This window comes from Miscanthus floridulus, chromosome 9, assembly GCF_019320115.1.
Source record: "Miscanthus floridulus cultivar M001 chromosome 9, ASM1932011v1, whole genome shotgun sequence".
NCBI classification, from domain to species: domain Eukaryota; kingdom Viridiplantae; phylum Streptophyta; class Magnoliopsida; order Poales; family Poaceae; genus Miscanthus; species Miscanthus floridulus.
Genome location: NC_089588.1, coordinates 109,934,302 through 109,948,284, shown reverse-complemented (window position 1 = coordinate 109,948,284; position 13,983 = coordinate 109,934,302).

The window sequence follows — 13,983 nt, the reverse complement described above, 5'->3', positions numbered from 1 at the left end:
GTATGAGCAGATACATGCTTGCCCAAAGGGGTGCGTCCTATTTAGGAAAGAATACGTGGAAGCAAAGTACTGTCCAAAGTGTAAATCCTCTAGGTTCCTAGAGGTAGATTCTGGTGATGGCCAGAAGAGGCAGCTTGACATTCCCGTGACAATCCTACGGCACCTTTCATTCATACCAAGGATCCAACGGCTATACATGACCGAGAAATCCGTGAAACAGATGACATGGCACAAAAATGGCAAACGATACAATCCTGATAGGATGGTACATGCATCCGATGGTGAAGCATGGACCCACTTTGATGGCATTCATCATGAGAAAGCTAAAGAGGCTCGTAATGTACGTGTTGCGCTGGCAACAGATGGGTTCAATCCTTATGGAATGTTGGCTGCCCCATACACATGTTGGCCCATGTTTGTTATCCCCCTCAATCTCCCCCTGGCGTATGCTTTCAATGACAGAACGTATTCTTGTCATTGATAATTCCTGGACACCTAGGGAATAATATTCATGTGTTCATGGAGCCTGTGATTGATGAATTGGTCCATGCTTGGGAGGAAGGGGCATGGACATACGACCGAGCTACAAAGAAAAACTTCAAAATGCATGTTTGGTACTACTACTCCCTGCATGACTTCCTGGCGTATGGGATATTCTACGCCTGGTGTGTTCACGGAAAGTTCCTATGCCCAATATGCAAGGAAGGTCTGAGGTTCATTTGGTTGTAGAAGGGTGGCAAGTATTCATCGTTCGACAAACATCAGCAATTCCTTCCTCTTGACCATGCATTCAGACGAGACATCAAGAACTTTACAAAAGGTGTCGTAGTGACAGACCCTACACCACCGATAATGACCGATGCTGTGGTTCGTGAATAGATAGATGGTCTCGTGGTCAATCCAGCAGGTGGTTTTGTGGGATATGGTGTGCAACATATGTGGACTCATAAGTCAGGCTTGACTCAGCTCCCCTATTTTGATGACCTTCTCCTTCCACACAACATTGATGTAATGCACACTGAAAAGAATGTCGCCGAGGCACTTTGGGCAACAATCATGGACATTCTTGACAAACGATGAAGATTACAACTTAGTGTACAGGGTATCGCCACACGGTAAAAGTGCCTATCCCAAACGATGAAGATTACAACTTAGACCCAAACACATATGACGGAGAGTTCTTTCAAGAAGAGGGACTAGAAGGGAGGTTTGAGATAGACTTAACCGAAGCGATCGGAATGGAAGTAGACAATGAAATGGTTATTGAAGAGGACGCTGGAGATGAGGTGCAAAATGTGAACGACTTACAAATGCTTGAGCGATTACATTTAGACAATAACAATGGCAACAATGCTCATTCAGATAGTGTTGATTATTTCAACATGATTGATAGTGATGATGAGACTTATGATCCAGCTAATCCTGATCATGAAGATTATTTCTAATACATGTAATACTATGTTATTTTGTAATTACGTTTTGTTTATTTTGCATCTCTTTCTAAGTACTTCTTGTTTATCTGTGCTTATTGGTTTACTCTTTTTAATTGCTGGTGATTGAACAAAGATGGTGGGCGGTGGGATGAGGAAGCTAGCGTCCTTGTACGGAAGGATAATGACCACTGCACCGGGGGAGAGTAGGAGGAGGAGCAGCCGCAGGAGGGAGCCATCGCTTGCCGCCCCGTCGCGTGAGGAGGAGCAGGTGCCCTAGGAGGACGCCGAGGAGGCATAGGAGGACGTGTAGGAGGAGGTGCAGGAGGACGCATAGGAGGACAACGATACAGCAGGGGGTTCTGCTTCCTCTTATTCATCGAGCGTCTACTTGTGAGGTCCCGTGAGCCTCCCTCAGCGACCGATACCTCATGAGAGATGCTCGCTAATTCGACCCAAGGGGGAAAAGTAAGTGACTTTAGATGTTATCACTACTTTATATGATATGTTGAAAATCAAAATAGAAACTAATAATTTTTCTTAATCACTTGGGCAAGAACTGATGATTCTGGTGAGTGGAGGTGCTCACACATGCCAAGTCAATGGCATCCTTGGTCTTCTGTGCAAGGAGCACTTCTCTGGTCTAGTTGAGTATGCCGGAGTGACAGGGCCGGCCTACTCGTTTGACCACTACGCCGCTGCCCCCGTTGCTACAGATCAGGACCACAGGGTATTCAACAACAAGGCAGAGCGGGTGAAGCAAGAGCTCTAGGTAAGTCTTCCTCGCACTACATTGCTCAATACATCGCATTCATTGGACATTCTTGAAATAATGAATGGATACATCATGTTTGTATGCAGGATTTCTTTAGATGCCAGGATAGACATGAGGCCAAGGTGGATGCGGTGGCTACCAAATGCTGCAAAAAACTAGTCATGGACATGCATTACGAGGCACGCATCTAGGCCGTCATAACTTACCACGGGACCGTCCTTGGAATGAAGGTCACCAAAAGGGACATAAGAACCATGACGCTGACTTGGGACCAGTACCTACAGGTAAATACAGAACATTAATACTGATTCCTTTTGAGATTAAGTAGGCTTAATTTCATCTTCTGATATGTCATGTACTTGATAGCCTGTAGATGATTCCTTATTGGTGCGCCGCGCATCCCCAGTGCTGGGTATAGATGGTGGACAAGTGGTGCTCACGTGAGTGGGAGAAGACGCACAACTTGTGCCGAGAGCGGCATTTGATGATGCCAGGTGTAGCACACCATCAAGGCAGCCACAATACGTAGAAACATAGGTATGCGAATTTATTTATTTATTCTAACTCTCAATTCTACATGATTTCTAATCATCTTGCTGTTTTTCTTGTAGCCAGCATCACATGGTGGCCAGCATTGCTCCATCTTTAAGGCATTTGCTATGGCCCACAAGGGCAAGGCGACGTCTGACGTCGACTACAACCCGGAGGATAGGCCCGAGGCATACAACAATGCAACCGCCCACAACCGCCTTAGTGAGTACACATTGATGGTAAGGGAGGTCCATGTGCCAGAGTATGATCTGAGCACTGAGGACCTTGATGGAGAACTCATCATGAGGGTGGGAGGAGGCAAGAAGCATGGGCGGTACTGGATTGGCGACGGCGCAATCGACTCGGCCGCTACTCCCAGTCTCTCCCAGATTCGAGCAAGAAGCACGAGCACGAGCCTAGCCATACAACCTCGGTAGGACACTTCACACCACCGGGTGGAGGCACTCGAGGTTATTCCTAGTTTATTCGTCGTTCATTGGTTTTTTCATACCTTTCCTCTGCATTATTGTAACATTGGGTGAATATATTGTAGGCCCAGCTAGAACAAGAGAGGAGGATACGGGAGCAGATGTAGGCAAAGATGGAGAGGGTGGAGGCTGAGCAGTGGAGGATGGTGGACATTCTTCAGTACATGCAAAGTCTTGGTGCCACTACGGGTGTAGTTCTGCCACCTTCGCTATTGGCTCCACCTCCTCACTATTCTACTCCTATGAGTATAAATGTTTTAGTTTCTATGTTCATGCTTACGGTCAAATCTAGTGGAGTATGGAAGTTTTATTCATGTATGGTATATATTTATCATGTCTCACACATGCAATCTCTTTTCCTTTGTGCAGAATCAATCGGCAGCATCGAACGATCCTCATGTTTCAGCGAATCCTTCACCAAATCAGTCTCATTGGCCATCTTGATGATGATACTTGTGGTTGTTAATGGTACTTCTATTTGCAATTGTGGTTGTAGATGATGGAGCACTTGGATTACTTGTGAACTTATTTGTGTTATATTGTGAGACATGTGACGTTTGTGATATATATGTGATATTTGTGATATATATGTGGTTTTGGTGATATATATGTGTTGTTGATGATATATATGTGATGTTGATGATGTTTGTTATATATATATTCTGTTTGTTTGGATGGGATGTAAAAACAAATAAAAAAGGCTATTTTTAGTCACTTTGCCGAGTGCAATGGCCATGACACTTGGCAAAGTGACTACCTGGGAACATGCTTTGTCGAGTGCAAAGGCCATTGCTCTTGGCAAAAATCATAGATTTGCCGAGTGCCACATGCAAGGCACTCGGCAAAGGTCGCCTGTTTGCCGAGTGTCTTGCCGGTGGCACTCCGCACAGCGGCCACCTTTACCGAGTGTCTGAGTCAACGACGCTCGGCAAAGCGGTGACCTTTGCCGAGTGCTTGACCTTGACACTCGGCAAAGCCACCGTCATGGTGGTGCTCATCATCACAGTGACTTTTCTTTGTCGAGTGTCAGATTAGCACTCGGCAAAGAGGTCTTTTTGCTAATAAACTGTTTATCAAGTGCCCTTTGTCGGGTGTAACACTCGGCAAAGGCTTTGCCAAGTGTATATCAGCCTTCACCGAGTGCCTGAGGCACTCGGCAAAGAAGCTAAATCCGGTAGTGCCTTCAAGAAGGAAGAATTCCAGCATCTTAGATATTTCCATTTTGAGGACACAAGAAAGATCAACATCATATTTGAAAATGGGGCCGCTCCTAAGTTTGAGAAGATCATCTTGTACATGGCCAGCACAGAGTCCAAACTTACTGTGCCTGGTAGCCTTCCAAAACTAAGAGAGGTCGAAGTGAAAGGTGACAAGTCTCCTTTCGCTATTCAAAAATGCCAATAAACTTAACAAGGTTACTCTCTTTGATACCTTACTCAAAAAAGGTGATGATCTATATAAACTACTTTCGAAGAACCTGAGCATGTTCTGCCTAGTGCTCTTTGACAATTCGTGTGATGAAAGCTAGCTTAGCTTCGACAAAGATGACTTCCGTAACCTAAACCTTCTTATTATCAAGTGCTAAAAGATAAGAAACATCAACTTCAATAGCGAATCTTGTCCTAACCTCAAGAAGATCATCTGGTTCTACAATGAGTGTGGTTTTCTAGACAAAATCCAATTTTTTGGCATGGACAACATTGGGAAATTGAAGGAGCTTGAGCTTAATGGTAACTATGTCACTTATTAGCTGAAAAAAGACATCAAAATAACTATGTCACTTGTCAGCTAAAAAAGACAAAATCCAAATCTTTGGCATGGACAAAAATATGTAGTCTTACACACGTACATAAATATATAGTCTCACACGCATGCATAAATGAAGTCTTACAAACACACACTTACACAAACACTCCACGTTCAACAACTAGCTAGCCCGCTGTAACGACTTTCACCTTGACACCTTTTCGTTCCTATGGCAATATGTCTTTGGGGAGGTTCTTTTCCACAACACTGATCTTCTTAGGAAAGTCTGTGAATAGCGGCATCTCATTGTAGTTATTGTAAGCTTCAACATCGTCCACGCCATTAACTCCAATAATGTGCTGTTTCCCGGAGGCAACCACATGCTTTGTCTTCTTCGAGGAGAGGTATCTTTGTGGGTCAGACATATATAAAACTTATGCGACACGTGAAGCGAGCACCCAAGGGTCATCTTGGTAGCCTAGATTCTCGAGGTCTAGGACTCTCAATTCAATCTCGTTCAGTTGGTGTTGTTTGATCCAGCGGCATCGAAATAGGGCCACCGTTATATCCCTTCCATAGTCAAGTTCCCATATCTCTTCAATGATGCCAAAGTATTGGATCTTTCGCCCCAATCCATCGAGAGCCCCTATTCAAACGTCGCTGTTTTGGTTCACATATTTACTATCCTTTTGCGTGGGTATAGTATGTATACCCATTGATGTCATAAGCATTCCAAGATGTCACTTGTCTCGATGGCCCCCTCCGCCAACCTACTGATGGTAATAGAGTCTATGGTTTCTCCAGATGGTATGTTTTGGTCCTTCAACCATGTAGTTAGTCGTTGTTTGTATTGTTTCATGACCCAATCATCCGAATGGCCATTTCTCTCTGCCATAATGATAGCCAAGTGTTCATCAATGTACGGTTGCATCAGTTGTGTACTCTGCAAGACACTGTAATGCGCCCGACTCACCTCTTTGTAATCATGGTCGACGAACACTTTTCTACCACTGGTGCCCTTTCTAGCCAGCCTACCCTTGTGACAAGAATCAGGTTTACCAATCCCTTTCTGTACTTTTAGGTACTCTTGACAGCACTCGACGACTTCTTCAGTACTATAACCCTCTATCATGGAGCCCTCTGGGTATGCTCGATTATGCACATATCGACTTAGAACCGACATGAACCGCTCGTAGGACCACATTTCATGCAAGTAGCATGGGTCCAACGCCTATATCTGGTAAACCATGTGAATCATGAGATGTGGCATTATATCAAAAAAAGCAGGAGGTAAACACATCTATAGTTGGTTTTGTGTCTCCACCACAAATTCATGTAGGTCACTCAGCTCTTGCTTGCCAATCGTCTTCTATGAGATTTTTTAAAAGAAGTAGCACAGTGGGTGATGGCCATTTTCAAGAACTCTAGCTTTATAGCCCCGATTGCAATAGGTAGAAACAATATCAGCATCACATGACAATCGTGAGCCTTGCAGTGTGTTATTGAGAAGTCCTTCATCGACACTAGCTTCTTCACATTTGCTAAAAACCCAGTCAGGACTTTGATCCCCCTCAAGAAAGTGCATATAGCTCTCTTCTCGTCTGGTGTTAGGTTGAAGCACGCCGCGGGCAGAGTGTATTTTCCATTAGCCTCAGGTACCGGGTGAAGCTGTGGCATTACGTTTAGCTGCACCATGTCTTTTCGTGCTTTCAGACCATCCTTTGACTTGCCTGTGTCCATCAAGGTAGCAATGAGACTCTCAAAGACATTCTTCTGCACGTGCATAGCATCAATGGTATGGGGGACCTCCAAGTCTAGCCAATAAGGCAGATACTGAAAGAAGATCGATTATTTCTTGAAAGGTATGCCTTCGACAGGAGGTGTGCTTCTATCTCTGTTTGTCCCATCCAGATTCTTCTTTCCATAGACGACACATATGTTTTTCTCCATTATGACATCTCTTCGGAGGGGGTTCAATCTCTGGGGCGTTGTCATAAAATCTAAAGAACAATTTGCTGCGGTACTTATGACTTGTCTTTAAGAAGCGTCGGTTCCTTAAGTAAACTATCTTTTTAGATACATCTAGGTACACCCATGTAGTACCATCCAAGCAAACCAAGCATCATGTCTTTCCTTTGATCTATCTAGACAAAGCAAACAACGCGGGGTAATCATTGGTGGTAACAAATATTATTGCTCTACATATGAAGTCCTCTTTCGGAACGCATCATACATCTGCTCCCCATGCCTCCATAGCCTCTCCATTTCTTGCATCAAAGGCTCGAGGAACACGTCTATATCGATGCCTGGTTGTTTAGGGCCAGAAATAGGAATAGTGAGGAGAAGGTACTTTCTCTTATGACACAACCATGTTGGGATGTTGTACATGATCAAGATCACTGGCCATGTACTATGGTCGCTCATCCTCTCATTGAAGGGATTCATTCCATCGGTGCTCAAGCCAAACCATACATTCCTTGGGTCATCGCTGAATTCTTTGTGCTTCTCATCAAACCTTTGCCACTGACTACAATCAGCCGGGCGTGCAATCTTATCATCATCCACCTTGCGCTCATCCTCCCACCATGTCATGAGTGCAGCTTCTTTAGGGTTTAGGAAGATACGTCTCAAGCGGTCGGTCACTGGCAGGTACCACATTACCAAGGCAGGAATTCTTCTCTACTATGCATCATTGCCTAATGGAGTGTCCTCTGGGGGCTGAGATTCTTGTACCACCTTTTTTGTACCCTTCTTATTTCTCTTTTTCCCCGTGGAGGCTTCGTCCCCACCGTAAAGGTCATTGTTCTTGTACCGGCTGGCCACACACCGGGGACATTTATCTAGTGACTTGAACGTTTTTCCATGAAAAAGTATACAGTGGTTGGGGCATGCATAGATTTTTTTCAACCCCCATTGTCAATGGACTTATGACCTTCGCTTGGTATGTGTTGGCGGGAACTGAGTTTGGTTGTGGCAGCACCCATGATAGGAGATGCAATAGATCGTTGAAACTATAGTCTAACCAGCCATACTTAGCCTTTAGGATGAGCAGCTCAAGCACAAAACATAGCAATGTCCAATGTGTCGGACAACCCTTTTCAACACCATACACAGTCTCCTTCGATGCTTTTATCACCCTTTCCAAATTTTCTAGACCTTTCGGGCTATTTAGTAAAATCTCTAGTCCAAGGGCTCGAATCATGTCCTCCAAATCATCTTCATCCCTGACACATGATCCACCATCATTATTGGCACCACCTTCGTCGTTACCATCCCAACCACCAGCATCACCACCTTGTTCATTGCCAAACTCAAAATCCATTCGTACATCAAGCTCTGCTGAATATTGGGACAGGGATTCTATGGTTTCGTCGTCGTATTCCTCCTCATCCTCGTCGTTAACAATAACCGTTTCACCATGATGAATCCACACTGTGTAGTCCTCAACAAATCCTCGCATAATCAAATGTGATCTGATGATAGTCACATCTATCCATGCTATACGGTTCTTGCAATCTTTACAGGGGCAAATAATTATATCCTTATTCTCTTTCAATGTCGTTGCATGCTTCTTTGCGACTTTAATAAATTTATCCACCTCTTCACGGAAACCTACCTTGAACCTTAACGAACCATACATCCAAGAGTTCTTGTACTCCATCTTTTACAACAACAACAAAACAAATATTAAAGGACTACTTGTTCAGATATATAAACAATGAATCAAATTATTAATTACTTGAGAATAATTGTATATACTTCAGATATATATGAATATAAATCTAATATAATTACATGAAGCATACAAACACACCATGGTAGAGGAAAATTAATTAATGGCCCATTTATCCATAAATAATTAAAATACATATTTATTGATTACAATAAACAATTTCAAAGACAACAATTAGCAACAATTATACTTTACCCAATATCTTTCATACAAACCCTAGTCCAATTTCATCAAACATAAATTTACAAAAACAAAATTAATAAAAAAACCAAACCCTAGATCTAGATCCACATGCACATGCACATGCACATGAAACATCCATAAAACTAACTAATTGTTCACTAAAATCAAGAAACATGGACCAAATAAGGGTATGATCTTGTTCCCCTCCCTAATTTACCCAAGTACATTTAAAACTTGGGTCTAATTTGCTTCATAAGTAGCTCAAGCACCATAGAAGAGAGAGAAAAACAAAACTCCAATTACTCACTAACTAACCATTAAAACTTCAAAAAAAAGTGTGGAATAGCATTTTTCTTACCTTCTACAACCTCTCCACCAAAGGATTTGAGACAAAAACCTTCCCCCTTAGTAGTGCAATTTTTGGGAGGTGCCCAAGGCCTCCCCACCTTTCTTTCACGGGTTAGAGTGAGTGACCCGAGGAGGAAGAAGGTGTTGCAGCTGTTTTATATGTTGGTCATTTGTAGGGGCGGTTGGTGATTGAGTCACCCCTAAAAATAGCAGGTAATAATACGCGGCCATTTGTAGGGGGGGCTCAATCACCAGCCGTCCCTACAAATTGAAACACCAGGGGCGTCTGGTGAGTGAGCCGCCCCAATAAATCAGACCCATTTGTAGGGGCAGCTCGTATCACCAGCCGCCCCTGTTGTTCCATTTGTAGAGGCGGCTGGTGTCTGGGCACCCGAGCACACCACTATAGGGGCAGCTCCATCACCAGCCGCCCCTATAAAAAATTCGAACAATTGCTAAAAATCATTTTTTACATAGTGACTGCCCTCCTTCTCGACTTTTGGAATCTACAGCCTGTTCGCTTGCTCATATCTGTCTTATAAGCCATGGCTTATCAGCCAACGAACAGTATTTTTCTCTCACATCAAACCAGCCAACAGTACTTTCAGTCATGGCTTATAAGCCACTACCCCCGATCTAGACATCACTATCGGTTCAAAAACTCTCTTCACTGCTGGATTTTGAACCAACAGTGACATACCGATAATGATGAGGGGTTGACATCACTGTCGGTTCTTAAAAACTGACACTGATCTACAGGAAACAGTGTCGGTTTCTAGCTCCACCCAACAGTGTCTAGTTTAATAACACTACTGGTTTGTAGTCCTAACTGATAGTGATGGTTGCTTCAAGAGTGTCGGTTCTTGGCTCAAGCCAACAGTGTTGAGCAAGCCTACACTATCGGTTCATGGCTCAAGCAAGCAGTATTGATCTAGACAACACTATCGGTTGATGGCTCAAGCCGACAGTGTTGAACAAGACAACACTGTCGGTTCATGGCTCAAGCCGACAGTGTTTTGCAAGACAACACTGTCGGTTTGTTGATAACCAGTAGTGTTTTGCAAGACAACACTAACGGTTCGTTGCTAACCGGCAGTGATGGCCCATTCGCATTTTATTGTTTTATAATTGATTTTAATTTATATTTTTTTCATGGAATCAGGTTTCGCTTTATATACGCTACGTAGATGACGGGTCCATCAATATTAAACATTACAAATGTTACGATTACAGTTCAAATGTTCTTATCCAGATCTCGATCTCTCAAAAAAAATTATTCTCGGACTTCACAGATTGTGCAATGCTTCTTGGACTTCTTACAATAATCTGGCGAGCTGCTCTGGGCCATACTGGTCCTTGTACCACGTGGATTGTGCAATGGAAAATACTCCATCTTTTTCCAATACCTTGGCTAAGATGAATTTTGCGAGCTCCGATTGCAGTGCGACGATCTCCATTTCTAACAGCCTTTGGTGGTTATATTTCTTGCGCTGTTGTTCAAAAAAGATGATATCCAAAGAGGAATATTAAATCATTTTGTTGAATTATTAACAGACATAAATGAAATGGGGATTATACACACCAACTTATTGGCTTCTTCTAATTTCCCGCCGATGTAGTGAAGCATTGCCCACATTACATAAAACCCGCATTCATTGTTTCTCGTCGGCTGTGACATATACTTCCCCTCCATTTCGACAACCTTGAATGGGACTGGCGTCCCACTGATGTCTTCTTCGGACACTGAGCAACATTAAAGGAACATTAAAGAGAGAAACATTAGAAAGCGTATGTGTGATTAGAAAATAATATGTTATTAGGATCGCTTACTAATTCAGCATGGCCACCAGTGCATCCAGATGATAAAATGGTTTTTTCTTCGAGTCCCACACCTCGATCAGATTTTTGGCAAGATTGACACAAATGAAGATGAAATGGTAGCTACAATCACATAATCCTAATTATCGAATAATCTTAATGAAAAAAGAAGCATAAAATTAAAAACCGAGAACACATACTCACAGTTGTAGGATAGAAGTATGTGGGTTTTCTTCTTCATCGTGAATTCGTTGAAAACAACAATCAATCTCCTTTTTAGGTCTTCCACGTCACATCCATAGAGGCTTAGACATGTCCTCTCGTTACTCGCATGGGGTCCAAGAAGCCTATGTAATCCCACTTGCTTTTTAGAATGCAAAATTTTGCTATATACCTATATAAAATCATGGAAAGTGCTCAAAAGTTAACAATTTGTCTCAAGAGAGTAGTTAATTGTAATATTATGCATGTAGGGTACTTACATAGTCCACAACGTCAACATTTGAACATCGAGAGAGCATTTCTAGTATAGCTAAAACAAGCACTCCCAGTCGACATCGAAATTCTCTTCTTTAGGATAATGGAAAATATGTGGCGAACAGATAATAACGTCAAAACCAAAGTTGTCCATCTCTGTTGCTTGAGCCATGTAATATTTATGCAACTGGCACATATATGTTGTCAGATTTTTATACTCCTCATCGGCAACCAAAAAATTGCCCCTTTCATACTTCATTGCCGGTGTTGCCATCCCTTGTACATCATAATAGGTGGCCGCGGCCTCTTCTATGGTTAATCCTAGGTTGTCTTCGATGTACTTCTATATGTTCCTTAAATCTTTATTGTGTATTTCTTTTTCCCTTGTTACAGCGTATTTATTTTATGTTTGCCTTTCAAATTCAGACTTCAACAAATACGAAGGCAGTGAGGCACAGAGATTGAAGAAACTAACACAATCTTCCTTCGAGATGTGTGCTGTAAATTTTTCTTTCATCAAGGTGACAACGCTGCCACTGAACGGCCTTTTTCTTTTCTGCCGGTTGTAAGTCTAAACTGACAGTGATGTAGAAATATCACTGCCGGGCCATTCTTTAAACCAGCAGTAATTGCCGTGTAGCAGTTCTAGCATAAGTAAGTTATCTTTTCTACTTCTTTCGAATACCTCCTAGCTCAATTGTTAAGACCCCGCAACTTAGCTCCCGATACTCGTGTTTGAATCCCGGGCGGCCCAATTTTTTTGGTTTAATTTTATAATTTATTAAGTGGTCTAAAGGTCAAAAAGAAAAAAATAAATAAACCTTGGCACTCATCCTATACTAGCACAGCGGTTAAGTCTGAACTCTGTAGCCTGAGACCCAAGCTCAAACCCGAGGGCTAGCACAATTTTTTTTAATTTTTTATATATCATTGTTGGTTTTCAAAATAATCCGACAGTGATAACTAGCATCACTGTCAGTTTCTTCTCATCACTGCCGGTTTTTTAAAACCGACAGTGATGTTTATATATATTAAAAAAAATCTTTTATATACTGGATAAATAGAAGCATATGTATTCCTATGTTGAAATGGCTTGAAATTTTTTTGGCAAGCTTGTACACCCAAATTAAGATCTCACAAAGGATCTTAGGTTTTTCTAATCATTTTTTATTTATTATATTTTTCTATGTGCTGAATGAGACAAAAGAGGGTGAATTTCATTTTGGACCCTATAGATTTTTTCATCCACCTCCACAAAATTCTTATCCCTAGGGCACATTAGAGCCTATGTAAAAGTTTGGCACCATTCCGAATCTTTTCGTGGGTAGACTCAGTTCAACCTATAATTAATCGGTGTCGTCGGGCGGAAATTCAATTAAACCTCAGAAAGTAGAAAACCATCTCCGAAAAATCCCAAACTAGGTGTTTCCTTCGCACGTGGCACGTGCAAGCCTAAGAAAAAGTTTGAGACCAATACGATACCGAAATGCGTATGAACCACAGAAACCTTGATAACCTATGTGTATAGTTATGGTTCGATGAAATGGCACATGTACGTCTGTGAAGCATGTATACTCCGCCTATTTCGAAATGGCTTGAATTTTTTTTACAAGCATGTACAACCAAATTAAGACCCCACACAGAATCTATGGTTTTTCTGATCATTTTTTATTTATTATATTTTTCTCTGTGTCGAATAAGACAAAAGAGGGTGAATTTCATCTTGGACCCAATAGATTTTTTTGTCCACCTCCACAAAATTCTTATCCCTAGGGCACATTAGAGCCTGTGTAAAAGTTTGACACCATTCCGGATCTTTTCATGGGTAGACTCCGTTCAACCTATAATTAAACGATGTCATCGCGCGGAAATTCAATTAAACCTCAGAAAGTAGCAAACCATCTCCGAAAAATCCCAAACTTGGTGTTTTCCTTCACACGTGGCACGTGCAAGCCTGAGAATAATTTTGAGACCAATACAATACTGGAATGCCTATGAACCATAGAAACCTTGATAACCTATGTGTATAGTCACGGTTCGATGAAAAGGCAAATGTACCTCTGTGAAGCATGTATACTCCGCCTATGTTGAAATGGCTTGAAATTTTTTTGGCAAGCATGTACACCCAAATTAAGACCCCACACAGGATCTTAGGTTTTTTTATCATTTTTTTATTTATTGTATTTTTCTCTGTGCCAAATGAGATAAAAGAGGGTGAATTTCATCTTGGAACCAATAGATTTTTTCATCCACCTTCACAAAATTCTTATCCCTAGGGCACATTAGAGCCTATGTAAAAGTTTGGCACCATTCTGGATCTTTTCGTGAGTAGACTCAGTTCAACCTATAATTAATTGGTGTCGTTGCGCAGAAATTCAATTAAACCTCAGAAAGTAGCAAACCATCTCTGGAAAATCTCAAACTTGGTGTTTCCTTCACATGTGGCACATGCAA